Source organism: Hyposmocoma kahamanoa, unplaced genomic scaffold, assembly GCF_003589595.1.
Source record: "Hyposmocoma kahamanoa isolate Upper Pololo Valley unplaced genomic scaffold, ASM358959v1 93, whole genome shotgun sequence".
In the NCBI taxonomy this organism is placed as follows: domain Eukaryota; kingdom Metazoa; phylum Arthropoda; class Insecta; order Lepidoptera; family Cosmopterigidae; genus Hyposmocoma; species Hyposmocoma kahamanoa.
Genome location: NW_020654810.1, coordinates 13,784,647 through 13,798,771, shown reverse-complemented (window position 1 = coordinate 13,798,771; position 14,125 = coordinate 13,784,647). Strand labels below are relative to the sequence as shown.

Below are 14,125 nucleotides of genomic sequence, written 5' to 3'. Positions count from 1 at the left end.
TTTTGCGTTAAACTTGTGCAGCATTTGTCTTAGGATATTGCTCAGGATATTTCCGTTCCAGTCCCAGGTGAATAAACTTATAAAAAATTAAAACGAATCGATGACAGACGCACCATAAACTCCTTTGTTTAATTACAAAAAGTGTCGTTTAAGCTTGGCACGAATCCAAAACCACTTTCCGCGTGTGGATGCAGAAAGGTAACAAAATATTGATGTATTGTGTCAAAGAAGGGAGGAATGACGTAGTTGAACGCAGTTTGACGATGGTTGAGACGAAAATAGTCTAAAGTTTGTTACAAAGTTGCATTATTTCGCTGTTGTTAAGCCAGCGTAGACGGCGTTTAGACAAAGACGGCCTAAACCCTAATTACGAGTACCATGCTAATTTGATTACTCGCATGTTTACGGTCGGCCAGTTCCGATAGCAATGTTCAGAATGAGATAATCTGTGTCATCAGTGACGTCATGGGATGCGTGCGCCAGCGCAACCATTTAACATCCGGACTCTAACCTTGACTGTCAGTGAAGTTAATATTAGTAATAAAATATCCGAGTGATGTATATAGTTTATAAATACCGAAACGTGAAAATCTATACGATAAGTTCGTGACTTTGAGAAAAACAACAAGCTTATTTTTTATTTACTTTTTGGTAGGTCAATGGCAATAACTAACAAAATATTGTTGTACTCGCTTTACGGTTTTTGAGATTACCTATCATGAGTTAGAAAATACATTTGCCCGAAATAACGTTAGCTCGAATTTTTATAATGTCAAATGTTTTTTTTTTTGGAATATTACAAAATAAAACCTAATTTTGACTTTGTGCGAGCATCAAAATTACTTGAAAGCGTAATGGTCATAAATCGGTTTTCGGAATTACGGATATTTGAGTTTACGTTTAGTTGGAATATCGGTACATTTCTTATAGTATACTCAATACTCAATATTTTATAAAACCATTATATAAGAAAATACAACAAAGACCAATATTATGAAGCCCTTCGGGCACGCAATATAATGGAAAGGAGAGAGGAGCAAACCAGTAGATAGAAATTTACATGTTTTAATATGAAATTGAAATGCAAAGAAAACATAAAATATATGTGTATGTAATAATAATTGTTATTTAATTTATTATATATTATTTCATTTTACTTTTAATTATACATATATATATATATATTGTATTTATATATTAATGTGTGTTTGTTTGCTTAGCTTTTGTTCCCGTGTGTCAGTAATATATCATTTAAGTATTCATTAACACTATAATAACATTTTTGTAAGAGTAACTCTTTCAACTTTTTTGTAAATTGTATATCATTGCTTTCATTTATTAAGACATTAGGTAAGTTATTATACAGTTTTATAGAAAAATTATATGTACTTGTATAGTACACGCTTATTTTCACATTTATAATATTTGTATGTATGTATCTGCCCAACTCTTTATTATTTCTTGAAGGGAATTTGTACAAAATTCGTCCTAATAATATACATAAAAAGTAATTGATATTTACAATAAAGGCTGCTCCATTACCCTTGACTTGAAGTAATTTTCAGTCGAAGCTAAATATGGTGCATTTTGTTAAGCTTCCAGTAGAAGCTGAATATGGTGTATTTGGGCCCTGTAAATTGTTGCAAGCTAGATTAGGCAGAACTGCAATGACGTTACAATATAAATTAAATGTTTTAGTTTTTTTATATTTCGTTACATGTCACTACGTGTGTATAGGTTAATTTCGGACATTTTTTTTTCGTGGTTTTTGTATTAGACCCGACGTCCATTTGTTAGTAGGTCAATGACTTTTAGCTACGTTTCTACGTAAGGTTTATTTTTCTACGTAATCTCCTTTTAACTCTATACATCTTGACCTTCGATATTCCAAGTTCAAACCATCAAAAATATTTTATGTCAAACTCTAAAAAATAGACCTCTGTTTCAGCTTTTACTTCCTCATTTGATGCAAATCGTTTTTTAATTATTATTATTATTATTTATTGCACAGGAAAAAGCACAAATTACATTTAATAAAAAGAAAACCCAAAAAACGGTACTGCTTATTTCTATAAGAAATTTCTTCCTGCAGACCTAAATACACGACAAAATAACTACAATAAGTGGTTAACGTGCACAAAAAACAAAATTATGTCATCCAATATTAATAACATTTAACTATTACAAACTAGATAAATACATATTTCATAATAGAATACCTACAAATTGGAAGGAACAGTATCCAATGTTCTTTAGTAATGCTCCTTAATCCTTAAGTCTCAATTTAAAAGAAGTATACAATGTACTTTCGTGGACAGTAATACGAAGTGCGTACCAAAGTCTGACCGCATGAATAGTGAAGGAGTGAGAATAAAAACCGGAATTGAAGGAAGGAAATGATAACTGGGACCTAGCGAAAGATACTCGGGACACAAAAGCTTATGAAGAATATTGTAGAGAACAGAGACAATATGCAAATTCCTACGGAGACGAATGGAAAGCCACTAGAGTAGACTGCGATAGTGTGAGTTTTGGTGAAATTTACGAAGTCAAAGATAAATTTGATACATAGAATATGCAACGGTTCAAGCTTATTTAGCAGCTATTCTGTAGCATACGAATAGCAGGAATCAGCATAGTCTAAGAAAGCTAAAATAAGAAATTGGGCTAAATAGATCTTAGATTTCAAAGGCAAAAAGTTTTGGAGACGCTTAAGCGAGTGCAAGGAGGAATGTACTTTTCGACTGACTTCATTAATTTGAGATGACCAAGTCAAATTGCAATCTAAAAGCAGGCCAAGTTTAGTTGTAATAGAAGCATAAGCTATAGGCGTGGAGATATACTTTATAAATGGAACAACCACTTCCAACAATCATAGCCTGCGATTTTTTGGGGTTCACCACCAAACCAAAGAACTCAGCCCTATGGGCGATACTTCGTCAGTCAGCGTTAAACGCTTCAACGACTGTAACAATATCACACGCTTAAAAACTGTGATAGAGCTGCAAATCGTCAGCATATAGATGAAAGTTTAAGGACAAAACAGAAGCGACGGTGTTAATAAAAATACATAATAAGAGAAGAGAAAGAACGCCACCCTGAGTGACGCCAGCAACTAAGTTACACCAATCAGACGAATCCTCATCAAAGCGAACACACTGCAAGCGGTCTCTGGGATAATTAATAATCAAACCAAGTTGTAACTGAAGGAGAAACATTGAAAGAAGAAGAGTAGCAAGCAAAACGTAGTTGAATACACAGCTGAAGTCCAGAAGAACAAACAAAGTGAGAAGACGATTGTCCCTTGCGAGGTGAATATCATCCGTTACCTTCAACTCTTTAATCTTTGTGCTTTGAGAACATTGACTAACAATTATATGGACGTCGGGTCCGCGCTAAAAAGTGTCCAAACTTACAGGGCGTTAAAATCGTATACAGAGCGTCATTCACGCTTTAGTCTTCGTTTGTTCGACTGACAGCGAAGCAAGCAAAATTAGACAGTACTGCGATGACATTACAATTTAAATTCAACGTTTTAGCTTTTTCATATTCCTTTACATGTCACTACGTTTAAATAGGTTGACTTGGGACATTTTTTTCGTGGTTTTTGTATTAGACCCGTCGTTCATTTATTTGTAAGTCAATGTTTGAGAATGATCATTTTTTGATGAAAAAAGGTACGTCAGTTACTTACAAAGGAGTTATAAATTAAGAAATAAAAATAAATTTCGAAAATAGTTTTTATTTAACCTCTTAATAAGTGACATATTTATCAAACCACCCTCTTGTCAGATCAAACTTAAATAGTATAGTAGGTATACATCTGACTTTATTTATTTTCTATTCAAAAAATACACCAGACTTTGCTAATGTAAGATAATTTTCTTAGAAGTCACGGCTGACCCTTAGACCTGCAAAGAACCGGAGAAGGTGGTTTGTTTAAAAAAAACAAATAAAAAAGTCCTTTTTATATACGAGTATTATCCTTTCATCGCCGACTATTTTTTTATATGATACCAAGTAACGCGACAAACAAGTCGTGCACCTGATGGTAAGCGACACGCCTATCCTAACAGTTCCAGTGGCACTTAGAAATTCAAAACACAGATCTGAGGGGCACAGCCACTGCGCACGTCACCTTGAGACATAGATTGATAAGTCTCATGAGATCCCCTCACGTTAATAAATACACATGTACCTATACTCTGAGATGAAATCTAAGTCCAAAAATGTAACCAGACAAATGTCACTGTCAAAGTGACATCTCATAGATCATAAACCTTTTTCCGGTTCCCCATATATAATAGTAATATATCCTTTTGGGATAAACTACTTACAGACTGAAATGAAACTATTTTTCCGGATTTAAATGACATATATTTGTTTTTTGAAACAAACCGACGTTTCTGGCCCTTTACAGGTCTCATGTTGACCATGTCCCCGGTTGACCATGGGACCTGTAAAGGGCCCGAAACGTCGGTTTGTTTGAAAAAACAAATACACGCGATTTAAATCCGGAAAAATAGTTTCATTTCCTATGTGTAACAATCGCGAAAACCTAAGAACTCGATAACTTACAGACTTTTAAAATAATTTTTTGTTTTAAAAAATTTTCAATTGAGAAATTATGACGAAATGAGAAGGGTCACGGCCCATAGAAAATTACAATACACGGCGCAAAAGAAACATGTCACAGAATTTTTTAGATCAGGAACGTAAATCCTTCCTGGCCTGAAATTCTTCCTACCTTCGTGAGCCGAACGGTTACCATGCTGGTCCCGGGTCCCGGGTACGATTCCCGGGGTTTTCATTGTGCAGGACTATGAGTGTGTGCGTTATTTATTTATTTATATACCTAGTTTTGTTCGATAACATGTCATTGACTAGGTTTTACTCAAGCTAAATAGGGTGAAATAATGTATTTATATGAATAAACCAAAAGGCGATCAGTTTTTTTATTCAAAGTCAAATAATCATTTACTCCATAGATACAATTTATACACTTGAAAACGTCATTTTTTAAGCTACCTACTGCTCGTTCACTGTGCCGACTTCACTGAGAAGAACATGCAAGAAACTCTTGGGATTGCCTTTTCAAATAAACTTAAATGCTATAGAATTTATTACTTATGAATTACATTTTGAATCATATTTCCGTGGAATCTAGACTCATGTTGTCATATATCTTTATCTAATACGTAATGTACAATTTTGTAATACAATTTTTCAATTAAAATACTTTTAAGGTAATATAAATACTTTTAAACTTAGGAAATTTTAATCTTAATATATGCTCCGGAATCTTATTGCGTAACGTATACAGTTCCCCATAAAATAATACAACAGTAAAAGTGGTACCATGAATTTGGACTTAGTTCTAAGGTTAATAGTATGGAAATCTTCTTTCTTAACGAAATTATGTGTATTTTTACGACCATACAAAATATTTGAGTAAATGTACTGTGATGCCGTAGTCATGACACTAGTCTCCCATAATCTTTTCTCTGAGAGAAACCCGAGAACCTAAACGGTACACAGAACGAATCACTCGTTTTCGCAATACAAATATGGTTTGTACATCTGCCGCTTTACCCCACGTGAGAATCTCATAGGATATTATAATATGGAAGTAACTAAGGTAAACTAGTCTAGCAGTAGTAACATCGGTAAGCTCACGTATTCTACGGACTGCGTATGCAGCAGAGCTTAGTCTGTTGGCCAAGGAAGATATATGTGGAAACCATTGTTACTAGCTAACCAAGATTACTATCTAAGGTCACTCCCAAAAAGACAGCTTTATTAACAAAGTCTAACTTTTCTCCATTTATTTCTATGATTGGACTAGTCGATTTTACATTAGGTAATTTAAATTTAACACACTTTCTCTTCTTGGCATTGAGCAATAAATTGTTAACATTAAACCAATAAACTACCTTTGAAAGGGTATCGTTAATATTGTTATAGTTAAATTTTAGCTATCGTTCAAAAACTACTTATTATAAAGAAGTATAAAGCATACAACAACACGACGTACATACAGCAAGGAGCACATTCGATTACAACAAGCGCCAGAAATCAAATAATACAAAATTACGACTATGCAGCTCAGAGCATGCAAACCGGCGACCTGACGTTATCTGTCCCTATTGATCAAAAATATTAATTTTATTATTAATTACAATTAACACTATTAAGTGTTAATTGTAATTAATACAATGTAAAAGTCTGCCTGTAGTAATAAATCATTTATTGTTATAAACACTTCTGCTTAAAAATATTTGTGTTTGTATACGGAATAAATAAAAAGGGCAGCCAAAGGTTGTGTACCCCCGAAACATTGCCAATAAGATAAAAAATCTTTCCAATGAAATGAGTTTTTTGAGCATACATATTTGAGCGTATCTAATAGTGTATTTTAAATAAAAATTATGAGTGGACTATGTTTTGTTTGTACATGAACACAATTTGAGGACAAAATAAAACATCTGGCATTATTTTTAGACATTTTCACGTTTCCACTAATCTTCTTTTTTTTATGATGGTGTCACCTTTGTTTACATTTGGACTTCATATCAGAGTTATTGAATTATTGAGTTATTGAGCTATTCAGCTATTCAGCTATTCAGCTATTGAGCTATTGAGCTATTGAGCTATTGAGCTATTGAGTTATTATGTTATTATTATCTCAGAGTTATTGAATTGGGACTTATTTATAAAAATAACATTTATTTTATAAGTGATTAGTATTGCTTATATATCTACGTATCATAATAGGCCTCGGTGGCCTAGTAGTTGGAATGTTTTCTTTGTAAAATTAAAAATAAGGTATTTATAGTGAAAATATAGGGTAGTTTGCATCAATATTAGACATAACTAGTTGAAAACTTTACCGCCTCTGTCAACCGTGACCATGGGACCTGTAAAGAGCCCGAAACGTCGGTTTGTTTGAAAAAACAAATATACGCGATTTAAATCCAGAAAAATAGTTTCATTACCAGTACAACTGCCTCCGTGGCCGAACGGTTATAATAATAATAATAATAATAATCTTTATTTATCTTAAAACATGGTTTCTTAAACAATAGGGGCTGGAGCCTCCTTTTAAGCATAGCCTGTGTCAGGAGACTCCGCTCTTTCTTACCTACACGTTTCAAAACAACCAGTATATGTATACATAATTAACTAACTTAACAAAGTAAAAGAATAGTACTTATTAATATATTAATATTACTAACTAGGTATATAAATTTCCTTACAATACATATATATATATATATATATATATATATATATATTCTATTAGTGTGTGTTTGTGTGTGTGTATGTGTGTATGTGTGTGTGAGTGTGTGTGAGAGAAAGACAGAGTGCGTATTTGTTTATTTAATATCAGTGATCCAGCAGTGCTTCAACTTCTGTGTATGTTTTTTCTGCAAGCCAATTTTGTACAATTTTCTTGCACTCATAATACAGCTTACTGTAAATTTTCAGTTCACTATTTAAAACATTGTAAAGATTTGCAGCACGTTTGTCATATTGCCTATCTGCAAATACAGTGTTGGTACTAGGAATTCGAATTAAAAGATCCATGCAGGTTGCCATGCCGGACTGCCACGCAGAGGTCCCAGGTTCGATTCCCGGGCCGGGAGAAATGTTTGTATGGCTTACATTTATTTCTCTCGTAAGTTTGGGTGTAATTTGTGACTGTCTATGTGTGTGTCCATGGCACCCGCGACACAGGGTTTCCCTAGTGCGGGGCTATGTTGAGTGTGTGCGTTAATTATTTATTTATTTACATATTCAACAAATGGACAAAATAAATAAGCCAGTCATTACGTATGTCAATTACAATATTCAATGCTGAGAATAAGCATCAGTGCAAGAGAGCTAATATTTCCGCTTAAATTCCTTCAATAATGTAGCCATTTGTCGAGGGTTCGCGGGCGGGCGTAATGCCAATATCTGGAAACAATTCCGGCTGCCTCGACTCATTCGCCATTAATTAACGTACTTTCAGAAGCAATAAAAATTCGGCTAAAAGTGTACAAGGTGTGTTTACAAATCAATCACTGACGTTGACTCCCTGGAATAGGGTAGAATCTATAAAATTTTGGTCGTGCTTGAGGTTTACCGTACAAAAAGTATGATGCTGCTGATTCACAGATACAGTGCAGTCAATTATAGACATTTCAACTTCCTAATAATTTTAATTAATGTTAATTATTAATAAAGAGCCAGTCAACTACACCCAATCATAATCATCAACATCAATCATTATTTAAACGTTCCACTCCTGGGCACGGGTTTCCTCTCAGGCGAAGTTTTAGGCCGGAGTCTGCCACCCTGGCCCAATGCGGGTTGGGGACTTCACACGCTATCCGAGGGTTGTCAACCTTCTTCGACTCGCAGGTTCATTACGATGTTTTCCTTCACCGGAAAGCTCATGGTAAACTTTAAATTAAATTTCGCACATAAATTCCAAGAAACTTGGAAGTGCGAGCCCAATACACCAAGTATTGGGCTCGCACTTCTCAAAGTAGTTTCGTTATACCAATAACCTCAGAGTAATTTTGGGGCACTACACAGAACATCCCGGCCAGGACAAATGTACTCGTAGAATAGTTCTTTTTCCAAATTGCTTCTACCAAGAATCAAACGCGTGACCTCTTCGTCTAGTGCCTACTATGCTTAACTGCTGGGCCACTGAGTCGTCCCCTTTTTAAGTATTAATTTGAGTAATAACAATATAGAAAAGGTCATGTCACTTCAAATATAATTGCAGCAAAAAGCCCCATCATTTTTGGGTACACTTACCGGGAATTAACGAGGAAAATGAGAGAGTTTTCATCTCACAGATTGCTGGAGGTAAGTGGAATGACCTAAATTATGGTGAATGGGATTTAAATAGAGACGTATAGACAATAAAATATTGGATAACAGACAGAAGCTTCCAATGGCTACATGAAGGTTTCGCTTAATGTTCATGCGAGTTTACATTGCACAATAAATTATTGTTGCTACTTAGCCGAAAAACGACAGCAATTAGTGTGGTGACGCAGGTGTAGGATAAAATAATATTAGGTAGGGAATAACCAATTTTTATCTTACCTATTTCTAGTAATGTGAGCATTGCTGCGTTCCGGTTTTAAAGGGTAAGGATGTTAGTGAAATATATAGCCACATTCACGGAAGAAGAAAAAAACAAATTGTTCTATGGACACTTTGACAGTGCTCTTCAGATCTTTGCGATTAAAAGCTGTGAGTGGCACTGCAACTGCTATGGACAGGAGTATCGCTTATCACTAGGCGTACGACTTGTACGTCTTGTCACTTGGTACCATAAAAAACTAAGAGAAAAAGGGAATTTAGGAAAACGATTTACGGAGACATAGGTTCGGCACCCATTGACGGTAAGGAACGGCAAGCGGTTTTAGGTGAAGACTAGTAATATATCTTAAGATTATGACATTATAGTTGCAATGTCAATGATAATGATCCCAGCAGCAAAATTAAGTTGCGGTAAGTATGCCCGCATATCAGGCGCACGCCTTGTTCGTCACGTTACAAGTTATCATAAAAAAGTCTAAAAAATGTTATTCATTCGTAATGGCATGTTATAATTCTTATCAAATGGTGGATTTGATAAGCATTGCGCATATCGAAAATTTCACTCATCGTACAACGGCGAAGTAAAATCATAACGAAATATCGCAATATCATCAGCGGTCTGTACAATATTGGAGCAACAGACGTGGGGGTTCGTTTTTATGTTGAACACTGCAAATCGGTCACTGCAAAATGAGTTTCAATTTTGTAGGTTACGGACTACAAACCACCAGCATAAGTTTTAGTTATTCGTATGTTGAACTTAAGTGGTTTCCAAATGGATGTGTCTCCATTACTCATTACACACTTTCCGTGCATTTTCGCTAATCTGTATTGGAAGAACTTCTACCTACAACAGCAACGACAATGACACCTACGTCCTTTATACTTTATTATCAGTATTTATCATGCTTACAAGTCGGTAACCTACGCCAATTATCTTGTATTGATAAGTTATGGTCGAACTGAATACTTCATATGTGAAAGTTCGATAAGCATCGTGGCATTAACGATAAAAACAAATCCTGAACTTGATCAAACCCATTTATCAAAAACCGGAAGAATCTTTTTATCTCTATCTTCATATAAATCAAATATTTCATCGATCGTAGTTCTAAAATATGCTATCTTTTTTCGTGATTAGAACGAGGTACGGAAATTTTATGAAGATTTCGCGATAAAATGTGCAAGGAAGGCCCGGTGCTCTACGAACATACAAAACAAATTAAACCATTCTTGCTTGAAAAAGTTCCATCGCTATACACAAAAGAAGTTATAACTTAATTTCCTTTTGTCCGTTCCATTTAGTCATCCTTTTAAATGGCAAGAAATTTAGGAACTGGCGAAATGCGAATTGGCAATTGTGTTCTGTCGCTTTATAAGTAACTTCGAGAGTCTTAATAATTCATTCAGTCATTACGTGTTAAACCTTTAAACCTGAATTAAACTAATAATTGTAATTTGATTGTTTACAGTACTTAAGTAATAAATTACCACAAAATTGAATGGTAGACTTCGAAGTTCTCCTTTAACCTAAGCTTCTCTAAAAATATGCACACAAAATTATTTGTAGCATAGCGATTTACTTGTACGCTTAGTTTATTGAACTTTATCTATTTTGTATATAAGCTGTTTTGTAAATAGGCGTAATTGATCTCTACCAATCCGCACTATATCATATTTCGTTCGGTAAACTGTTGAAAAAATTGATATAGTAGTATACTACACGCGCAGTCCTTCCGTAAACATTTCCTCAGCGCATATACTAGTGTAAATAAATATTATCCACCGACCCTGTGCGTTTATGATTGCGGTATTTTGGTGAAAGTATTTCGGTCTAGTACGCTAAACGTTGTAAAGTACACACTGGTATGACGTTAATTTGCCGTTGTTCTCCGATGATTGAATAAAAATAAAATAATTATAATGCTTGGCGAGTTTCCACGGCCGCTTTTAGTTTAGTGAACAGCCGATTAAAAAAAATATTAATTCTGGAATCAATATTCTAATCAATAACGATTCATTAAATCATTACTGATATTAAATTTGAAAATACAAATATCTGTTGTTATTTACCAATCCTCATCATTATCTACATGTCTAAGTAAATCGTCTTATTATTGTTAATTGCGGATCGGAAATATATAATCGTTGCATTTTAAATTTACATGTAAAATGAGTGCGTATTACAAAAACTCTGCATCGCTATGCACCGTCTTTAATGCACCCGTTTTTTTAAAAAATCAATAACAGCTTAATTAAGATCGGTAGGAGATGGATAGGATGCAAGATGAACTTTAGCACCTCGGCCTAGTTTTAGAGGGCTTAGATATAAAATCAACCTTGCAAAGTGGGTCACATTCAACGACGAACTATCGTGATAGAGTCCTGTGCACGTAGAAAGGAATAAATATTTTTATGATAGTAGCTCTTTGAAGAGTACGTTAAGTCAGTATTTCCCTTAACACCACGAGAAGTATGAACCTTTTTTCAGCACTCAAACCTGTGTTTTTGCCTACAAAGAACGAGATTTCCGTGAATATCTCTCTCCACCCACACTCGGCAGCTGTTGTGAAGCACAGTGTCCCATTATTCGCAATATCGTTTGAGTGGTACTCCGCGTCTCGTCTCGGAGGAGGTAATGAAAAATTGTCGATGCATTGAGTTACGACAGAAAGTGAAAATAAATGCTACCAATGAAAATTACGTTCCGGTACTATGATACCTGTTGTAGAAATCTAATCATCACCAATGTAGTGTGCCTCGATGACGTATTTTGCTACTCCGTGAACCCAGTGAATGTTAAATCGTGCGTAGCTACCGCTTGTGTTGACATTTTTTTCATGCAGTTAATTTTATATTATATAATAATATAATGTAAAATGAACTGCAGGAATATATAACTACTACTACTAACATTCTAAGATTTATCCATAGCCAAAGTAAATATAATAAACATCAATTCAAAACTACCGAAAGCCTACGAATACAGATACAGTTATCCCGGTTTCTTCTTGTCACTCATGGCATAGATTACTTGATAGTTATGCCCTTGGCAACATAAAATGGCTGCTTTTATTTGTATACATAAGCTGTTAACAGTTCCACTTTATAAAGGACATTGTAATGTTCTTTAAAAAGTGAATTCAGGAATAAATATTGTTTATCATAATAGCATTTTCTAACGTTTACAGTTAACATTTATTAATAGCTTAATAGCTTAGTTTAAAATACATAGAATAATCAACAGCATGTTGTATACTACTCTAACTGGACAATCCATTAATAAATATAAAGCAAGCATTACTTATATTGCTTATATTATATATACTTATAACAATGTATAAATATAGGTCATAAAAACAGGGCGTAACTTCACAACTAGATGCCAAATGCACGTTTATTTTAGGCATAAGCACCCGAAGTGGTCCAAATTCGCTGAACATTTATTCGATATCAATCACCTTTTTAATAGATTTCCATTAAACGAATTTTTTGTGAAAACGGATTAGGTCTGGGTGTTTTAGAATAGGTGGAAATAATTTGATACAAGAATCATGTCATCACTTTTATTGCAGGTATATTCAAATAATAACGATGTTAATAGTGGGGGCAGTGAGGTATAAATGTAGCCAACTGTTCTATGCGATTGCGAGCTCATTGTTCGGCCGCAAGCGTAGGTACAACGAATAACTCCTAAGGATGCCTCGTAAAGAAGTAAAACACATGTCATGTATATTTTTGGTGGTGGTGTTTGTGATTGCATTTGTGTTTTGATGCCTTACTTTCTCAAACTCGTATCTTATAAAGATACAAGTTTATTATTCAGGAGATGGGAGAACTTTCTATTTATTTTAAATTTCTTATCAAGAATGTTAAATTGGATGCCTTACTTTAAGAATAGGCAGTAGGATATAAAAGAAATGTGACGTGAAATCAGCCTGTAAAATTTGTATATACAATCCATTTTTTCTATTTTTGTAACTTTGTGTTTTAAGATACGAATTTGAGAAAGTAAGCCAACGGTTTGTGTTATTTATTTTATTAATTTTATATTGGGTAAAATTATATATACATTTTTTTTTTCACAAGTGCAGCTATTTTGCACGATTTAGATTTCACTGGCTTCGCGGAGTAGCAAAGTAATTTACTTTCGTCTTTATTACATGGATTGCCACGCCTGAATCTATAAATTATTTAATGGCAATCGTTTTATGTCGAGACCTATTATTAAATCATAGGCTATATTTAATCAAGGCTCACACTATTCATACAGAACTATCTCGTTGCAGTCAAATACTCCTATTCCGTAAGTCAATGTATTCCGACAAGGAAATATGACAGTTGAGAGATTGCACATGCACTTACGGACTTAATCCGCGCCGGTGTGGCGGGATAGAATCGATACAGGGCGGACGGGCCCGCCGGCCATGGGCCCCGATGTAAGTAAATAAGTCACTGATGCACCACCGTTCACTCCACACGTGTATTTCACATTAAGTCCAAGAAGTCTATATCACTGTATATCACATATGTATGTAGCAAGAAACTTGTTAGCTTAAAATTATGCTTCACAATTTCAACCACACGGAAGTAACGTGACGAAGATATGAGTAATAACTAAAACAAGAAAATTTTATTTATAAGCTAACGATTATCGTCGTTTATCTTTTTTTTACCTTTTTTGCCTGTCAACATAGTGTGTGTATCGATTTGATAACTAAAGATAGTGGTATCTTTGTTTGATAAATTCAGCCCTGAAATGACCGGGAAGCGGGATTGTTTTACGACTCACGGCTATGATCGCCAATCAACTTGAGGCATAGCACTTAATTAAGTTAAGCTCGTCTCCATTTAAAGAATGACTCTAGTATTCAGTTACAATTTACCTCCTACAGTTTTTATAAGCGAAAGAAGTCCGCTACTGGCACTAAGCGATATTGTTTATTATAAAATTAAAGTTAATGAAATTAATGTAACCGTTATTTGTCATAATATGCAACGGAAGGCATATTTTCCAATG

General features: G+C 34.4%; 1 protein-coding gene across 4 annotated transcripts in view; it reads right to left on the bottom strand.

Annotated features, from left to right (window-relative positions):
* Nucleotides 1-13,538, bottom strand: part of LOC113237312 (potassium voltage-gated channel subfamily H member 8-like) — a 106,660-nt gene extending 93,122 nt beyond the window's left edge. For all 4 annotated transcript variants that reach the window (XM_026473711.1, XM_026473712.1, XM_026473713.1 and 1 more), the window contains exon 1: nt 13,471-13,538. The gene's annotated coding sequence lies outside the window, so the exon portion shown is untranslated. The remainder of the gene's footprint in view (nt 1-13,470) is intronic.
* Between the last annotated feature and the right edge of the window lie 587 nt (nt 13,539-14,125).